General features: G+C 45.1%; 1 protein-coding gene across 1 annotated transcript in view; it reads left to right on the top strand.

The window, feature by feature from the left end:
* The first annotated feature begins 3,736 nt into the window (after positions 1–3,736).
* The window catches only part of PRAG1 (PEAK1 related, kinase-activating pseudokinase 1), a 42,018-nt gene continuing 37,534 nt past the window's right edge, over positions 3,737–8,220 (top strand). Inside the window, exon 1 of the mRNA XM_040418045.1 lies at positions 3,737–3,864. The gene's annotated coding sequence lies outside the window, so the exon portion shown is untranslated. The remainder of the gene's footprint in view (positions 3,865–8,220) is intronic.

Raw genomic sequence — 8,220 nt, 5'->3', positions numbered from 1 at the left:
ACAAGCATGGGGGACCTGTGTTCCCAGTTTGAATTCATCTGTATTGGACTGCCGGAGAATGCTGACTACAGAACTCAGCTACGTTAGTCAGTCCTATAGACTTTGAATGGAGCAGTGGTGTACATGATCAAACCACCGTTTCATTTAATGGGGGGGTTCAGGGGTTCATTTTTGTATTCTAATAGTTGTCCCATCTCACCATATGGCCTCTTGCACACGGCCATTGTGGTTCCGTTTCGTGCATTGGGGACCGAAATCTGCGGTCCCCAATGCATGGGCAATGTCCATGCGTCGGCCGGGACGGATCCAGACCCATTCAACTTGAATGGGTCCGTGATCCGTCTGTTCCGCAAAAAGATAGAACAAGTTCTATTTTTTTGCGGAACGGAAGCACAGATCGGAACCCCACGGAAGCACTCTGTAGTGCTTCCTTGGGGTTCCATTCTGTGCTTCCGTTCCGAAGTGCACCACATCTCCGGATTTGCGGATCCATTCAAGTGAAACCCTTTATGGTAAAACTCAAAAGAAAATATGAAAAAAGTATGGATCGCACATCCCAGTGCTATGCACTGCTCTATTATTGCTTCTCAGCACAATTCATATGGTCAGCATTTATGGCATATTGCTAGGATAGTTTTTATGGCATATTACTTGGAGCCCCCAAAGTGAAGTGAGAGCCGGCGCGCATGCGCGCCACCCTCCATTCGCCACTATGGAAATTCCGAAAATTGGCGAGCGCTGGCTTGGCTATTAATGCCCGTCTCTTTGTGGTGAATGGAGAGGTGGCTTCTGTTGCATTGCTTGCTCCTCATTCACTGCTATAGAACTTCCGAAAATAGCAGAGTGCTTAATCAACAGTGATGGCCAGTTCGCATTGTTTGCCCGCGAACACATGCGGGCTGACATCTTTACTCACAAGTCCGGCGAGGCACAGGTAAGCCTTTACCTGTGCCTGTGCCGCGAGCCGGTCTGAAACAAATGCGGTCAGCGGGAGCAGGCAGTTCCGAGAACAGCCCTATGAAGGCCCCCGGCGGCTGTTCTCGGAACTGCCTGCTCCCGGTGACTGCATTTGATTTCAGACCGGCTCGCGCACAGGCACAGGTAAGGGCTTACCTGTGCCTCGCCGGACTTGTGAGAAAAGATGGCAGCCCGCATGTTTTGGGCGGGCGAACAATGCGAACTGGCCATCACTGTTAATCAACAGCAATCAAGCTTAATCAACAGCTATTTTCAGAAGTCCCATGTCAGTGAATAGAGAGGAAGCTGTGCAATGGTTGGTATAGAGCTAGACAGTGGTAAATCTGGTGCAGGTCTAGACTCTAGACAGCCGGCTAAGTGGGTGATGTAATGAATCCATATTTAACTTTTTGCTCTTTTTTGTCGTTTCTGGATTGAAGCCAATCTTTGTAACAAATTTACTAAATGTTGCATTTCATTTTTTAATAATTTGTCGCACTGTAGATTTATCAAACTGGTATAAAGTAGAACTGGCTTGGTTGCCCAAAGGAGAAGTGAAAAAAGAAAGGTGGAATCTGATTGATTGCTATGGCCAACTAAGGGCTCGTTCACACGAACGTTTTTGGCGTTTCGTATACAGGCTGTTTTTTGCGTTCCGTATACAGTCTGTATAAGGAACCATTCATTTCAATGGTTCCGCAAAAAAAACTGAATGTACTCCGTATGCATTTCATTTCCGTATTTCCGTTTTTCCGTTCCGTTGAAAGATAGAACATGTCCTATTATTGCCCGCAAATCACGTTCTGTGGCTCCATTCAAGTCAATGGGTCCGCAAAAAAACAGAACACATACGGAATGTACTCTGTATGTCTTCCGTATCCGTTCCGTTTTTGTGGAACCATCTATTGAAAATGTTATGCCCAGCCCAATTTTTTCTATGTAATTACTGTATACTGTATATGCCATATGGAAAAACGGAAAGGAAAAACAGAACGGAACCGGAAACACTACTGAAACAAAAAACTAAAAAACGGATCCGTTAAAAACGTCCCGCAAAAAAAAGAAAAAGCCATACTTATTATAAAAGCTCCTTCAGTTTGTACGCCACCAGGGGACTGGAGTATACTGGCCACCACTAAATAAAGTGTCTAGCATGGCGCAAACCACCCTAAAATTGGGCAAATACATCATAAATGTTTGTGCAAATGCCTACTTCACAGACAAAACAAGCAAAAGCACTTAATACATTAGGTCTCGTTCATATTTCCATTTCTGTGTGTCGGATTCACAGTACCAGTGTTGTACAGTACCAGCAAAGTGTATGAGATCACAGTACACAAATCTCATGTACACTTTGCGGAAATGGCCGCATGGATTTCAAAATCTGCAGCATGTCAATTATGTTTGCGGTTTTAGCTGCAGATTGCAACCTTTTCAATGGAAGGGTGAGATCTGTGGCAAAACAGCATCTAATCCGCACTAAAAATCGCTGTTAGACATTGCGGATTTTAGTGCGAATACGGCCTCATGCACACGATCGTTGTGTGTTTTGTGGTCCGCAAATTGCGGATCCGCAAAACACGTATGCGTCCGTGTGCGTTCTGAAACTTGCGGAATGGCACGGACAGCCATTGATATAACTGCCTATTCTTGTCCGCAAAACGGACAAGAATAGGACAGGTTATATTTTTTTTGCGGACCACGGAACGGAGCAACGGATGCGGACAGCACACGGCCCCATTGAAGTGAATGCGGCTCAGATGCGGACCAAAACAACGGTCGTGTGCATGAGGCCTAAGGTGCAGAAATCTGCAGGGAAATTTGTATGGGTCTTACGTGCGTCCACCCGCACTCGTGTGCAGGTGGCCTTATGAGATATTTTATCTTTTCGTAGACATGGCTCAAAATAATATGAATTTTAGCTTCATCGTTGCTTCACTTGTCTCTTTTGACTGATCTGCAGACAAACCAAAGGAATTTTTCATTCTTTTACGTTATTATTGGATAATAGCATTAGATTAGGGAGCTGATAAGGTGGGATGTTGATGTCACTTTTAGAGCTCAGCGAATTATTCAAAAGTTCGATTCGGCTGCTTTGACGAATTTTATAAAAAAATTCACTTTGTGAGGAAGCGCATTTCTTTGTAAGTAGAGGGTGCAAGCCCCCCCCTCCCCCCCCATTATTATATCCATCAGATGCCGCGTTCATACATGATTGCGGCATCTGATATAAATAAGAGTGTAAAATTTAAAAACAAAATCATACTTTCCTGATCCATTTGCGTGAATCCACCCTAAGTAAGATTTTTTTTTTTTTCCTTTCTGATTTTTACACTATTTCAGGTTAAAGTCGATTCACTACCACGAAGCGCGAGGAAATTCGGCTTCGCGGCGAATCGAACTTATCCTGAAATTTCCGAATCAAAGTCCACAAGCTCAACACTAGTCACTTTGAACAGCAGATATGTAACCAAGTTCTACAAAGTGTAATAGCACTGAAAGGGTTAAAGCAAACAAAAGTAACAATCCGTGCCCTGTGGGTGGAGAGTGCGGGGCGACTAAGGGTACGGCCACACGGTCAGGTTTTTTTTGTTTAAACGCGGAGAAGTGGCATCTGCCCTTCATGTCTTTTCTCCTTTTATGATCCACTCCTGATTTTGGCTTCCAGAAGTGCTGTGTGTGGCCGTGCCCTAGTACAACATGCACAGCTCCTCCCTGGTGTCTCCACCTCTGTCCTAAAGCAGCCCCCTCCCCAGCAGTGACCCTGCTCACTGTGCTGCTGCCTGCTGCTGAAGCCGCAGTGTGCCTGCTCCTTATCCTCTGGCACCCTGCTCCTCATCTCTTACTTCTTGGATTATTTTGTGACATCACAAGATACCGCCATCTATTAAAAAGCTGCAAACTCAGGTAATGCTAGAACTCCATAGCAGGTAGCTAAAGACACCTTAGAACATATACGTCCTGTCTTGTCCCAATGCTTAGAATGCATTTAAAAAAAGTTTTCACATAGTTTTATACGACCGTAGGAACTTGCCTGGGCAAATTTCACTTTTTCTCTTCTAGTTGTGCTCATCCACCCCTTCCCCCATGCTTTACAAATGACTGTCTATCCCTAGAGAGAGACTTTTTTTGTTGTTGTAGGTATTGCATTTCAGCCCAAAACAGGCTTTTCTTTTGTTAATGAGCCCTTCTGTTCCGAGATCTTGGAGACATGAGGATGAATTTTTCACTCAAGATCCTGTTTAACTGGACAGGTAAACGCTGGGGAAGGGGGGGATAGATCCGACCAGATCCTGAGAAACGGAAGGTATTCACGTCTTAAGGAAAGGTGCGCTCACATCGGTGGGGGATTGTGTAAATTCATTCGCCTGGAAGGTGTAGGAAAATGGACGTGAGAAATTTTGCTTCAAACAATTATGGGATGTCTATCAATCGCTTCACGCCGATATAACAGCAGCTTTTGTTACCCTTCACACAAAAATTCTCTCTGGTGTTTTGTGGTTCACTGAAAAAACTGACATAGAAATCGCTCTTGTTTCTTCCCGTACTGTATGTAGTTTCTTTTTTTTTTTTAAGGAATTTTTTTTTCTCTTTTGAGATGTCAAAACACCAGAAAAAAATGCCAGAGCTTTGACATGTTGGGGCTTTAAAAAAAAAAAAAACACCTTAGGCTGGGTTCACATATGCGCTTTGGATTGCGTCTGTCTGTTCACTGTATCCGGATACCACCGGATCCCCATTCACTGAAATGGGATCCGGCCTCTTTCCAGCATATATGCTGGCTTTTAGCAGGACAAAAAAAATGCTGTGTGTAGTATTTTATTATTTTATGTACGCTGGATACAGTGAATTCCGGCAGTCTGTACCTCTGTCTGGACAGACTTTCGGAATTCAAAGCGCATACGTGAACCCAGCCTAACTAACAAAACGCCAGTAGCAATGCCTTTTTATATTTCCCATAGTCATTCAGCTAACATCTGAGGGGGATTTATCAGACTGGTGTAAAGTAGACTTTCTAAGGCTACTTTCACACTAGCGTTCGGAGCGGATCCGTCTGATGTTTCATCAGACGGATCCACTCCGATAATGCAGACGTTCGCATCCGTTCAGAACGGATGCGTCTGCATTAAAACTTAGAAAATTTTCTAAGTGTGAAAGTTGTCTGAGCGGATCCGTCCAGACTTTACATTGAAAGTCAATGGGGAACGGATCCGCTTGAAGATTGAGCCATATGGTGTCATCTTCAAGCGGATCCGTCCCCATTGACTTACATTGTAAGTGTGGACGGATCCGCTCGCCTCCGCACGGCCAGGCGGACACCCGAACGCTGCAAGCAGCGTTCAGGTGTCCGCTCACTGAGCGGAGCGGAGGCTGAACGCTGGCAGGCGGATGCATTCTCAGTGGATCCGCCTCCACTGAGAATGCATTGGGGCCAGACGGATGCGTTCGGGGCCGCTCGTGAGCCCCTTCAAACGGTGCGCACGAGCGGACACCCGAACGCTAGTGTGAAAGTAGCCTTAGTTGCCCATAGCAACCAATCAGATTCCACTTTTCATTTTCCAAAGGAGCTGTGGAAAATGGAAGGTACAATCTGATTGGTTGCTATGGGCAACTATGCCAGTTCTACTTTACACCAGTTTGATAAGTTTCCCCTAGTGTTTTTACCACAAAAAATGCACCGAAAACGCAGGTACACAAAAACCTATGTGTGAACCCACCCTAATTATTGGAAACATAAGGGAAACGTATGCGTCTATGGGACTTTTGTTACCGTAGGCCCTGACCTGTAACCTTGACAGTCATTTATTAGTAATGTATTGCATGGATACCATCTTGTTTTCCATGGGCCTGGAGACAGAAAGCCTATGCCTTACCATTACCACTGAAACTAAGTGCCATTTAAGCATTGATTATAGAAAGCTTTGTTTTTCTATTTTGAGTTCAACCATTTTTATGGTTTTAGTGTTGTAATAAATGTTCCTGCTACCGCATTCCAGGGCATCATGGGAATCCCCTTTCATTGTCAATGGCGTGCAGATCTCACCGGGCTGCTAAGCGATAGTTAGTGGTATTGGCACACATGGATTTGCTTATATTGCTGCTCAGGTAACCGGACTGTAAGGCCCCTTTCACACGAGCGAGTTTTCCGCGCGGGTGCAATGCGTGACGTGAACGCATAGCACCCGCACTGAATCCTGACCGATTCATTTCAATGGGTCCGTGTACATGAGCGTTGTTTTTCACGCATCAGTTCTGCGTTGCGTAAAAATCGCAGCATGTTCTATATTCTGCGTTTTTCACGCAGCCCTGGCCCCATAGAAGTGAATGGGGCTGCGTGAAAAACGCATTGCATCCGCAAGCAAGTGCGGGTGCGATGCGTTTTTCACTGATGGTTGCTAGGAGATGTTGTTTGTAAACCTTCAGTTTTTTATCACGCGCGTGAAATACGCATCAAAACGCATTGCACCCGCGCGGAAAAAACTGAACAACTGAACGCAATCGCAGACAAAACTGACTGAACTTGCTTGCAAAATAGTGCAAGTTTCACTGAACGCACCCTGAACGCATCCGGCCCAAAAACATGACGCCCGTGTGAAAGAGGCCTAAGGATGTTTGACAAGGGGCGGTAAAACATCTGTTCCCACTGTGTCTCTTTGCAGTGCAGTTCGTGTACAAGACACGTCCCAGAAGCCAGGTACACAAAGGGGTATTCCGGTTGTGAGACGTTAAAGTGAAATACCCCTTTAATTGAGAACAGAGACACACTACACCTCGGAGCCCCCCAAAATAAATGGAGCCGCTCCATTCATCTCTATGGGAGTTCTGGAAATAACTGAGTGCTGTACTCGGGTGTCTCTGGAACTTCCGTAGAGATGAATGGAGCCACAGGGCTCATGTCCGACCTGCCGCTCTGTTTATTTCAGGGGCCCTATTCTCATGATTGGTGGGGGTCACAGTGGTAGGACCCCACCGATCTAAGCTTAGCCCCAGAGGTGGGATTCTAATTTTTAACAACAGGTTCCCTACTCAACGGCGGACACGCGGCACCACAACACATGTCTACAATACATACACCATATACATGCAATACACATAAATACACCATATACATGGTACACACACATAAATACACTATATATACACCACACACAGCACCCAACTAAGAAAACTTTTCACAACCAGAATACCCCTTTAATTCTTATTTCTAATGGTACCTTGTTGATGCTGAAGGCAAATGTCATTTTGGATACTGTTGAACTAGGACACATTGCTCCATTTATTATCATAAGTACCGTTTCTTGGAGAACCTGACGTCATGAAAATGCAGTGCAATCTGCAGGCACCATGTTAGGGTACTTTCACACTTGCCGCAGAGGATTCGGCAATCCGGACGCAAACTGATGGCATTTGGATCCGTCTCTTCGGTGTCATCTGGAAAAACGGATCCAGTATTTTTGGCCGGAGAGAAACCTGAAGCATGCTGCGGTATTTTCTCCGTCCAAAAAACATAAGAGGGACTGAACTGATGCATCCTGAATGGAATGCTCTCCATTCAGAATGCATCAGTTTTTTTTCCGGTATTGAGCCCCTAGGACGGAACTCGATACCGGGAAATAATAACGCTGTGAAAGTATACTTAGAGAGCAGGAGGAACTGAGCAGATTGATATGTATTTTTATAGAAAAAGATTCAGTAAAACTTGTAGTTTTATTCATTTCTCCCTTTCCGTTTTCTATGATTAGGAGTCATGTGAGCGGTCCTGTCCGTGATACAGCTATCTCTGCATGACTAAACATGCTAGGAATCCTGTCAGTCACTAATAGGACCGCTCACATACAATCAAATGGACATCATGGTCGCATAGCAGTACTTGCTGCTAGAAGAAGCCTATTAAAAACTGGTCATTTGTAGACACTTAGGCTCCATTCACACATCCGCAATTCCGTCCGCAATAGCGGACAAGAATAAGCATATTCTATTAGTGCCGGCGATGTGCGGTCCACAAAATGCAGAAGGCACATTGCTGGCTTCCGTGTTTTGCGGATCGGCAAAACACACACGGATGTGTGAATGGACTCTAAAGGGGAGATTTCATTGCCACGTATTTGGTGTTAAAAAGTTGTAAAACCCGCTTCAGTGACTTTTTAAATACCATTGTGACTAGAGTTAGTTGCAACTAGCATTTTCATGCTGCCCTCACCAGTATCTAAAAGGAGGCATGGCTGGGGTGGGTGGCACATTCCTCATCATGGCTGCCGTAGA

Source organism: Bufo bufo, chromosome 2, assembly GCF_905171765.1.
Source record: "Bufo bufo chromosome 2, aBufBuf1.1, whole genome shotgun sequence".
NCBI lineage: Eukaryota > Metazoa > Chordata > Amphibia > Anura > Bufonidae > Bufo > Bufo bufo.
This window is presented reverse-complemented; position numbering and strand designations above follow the sequence as displayed.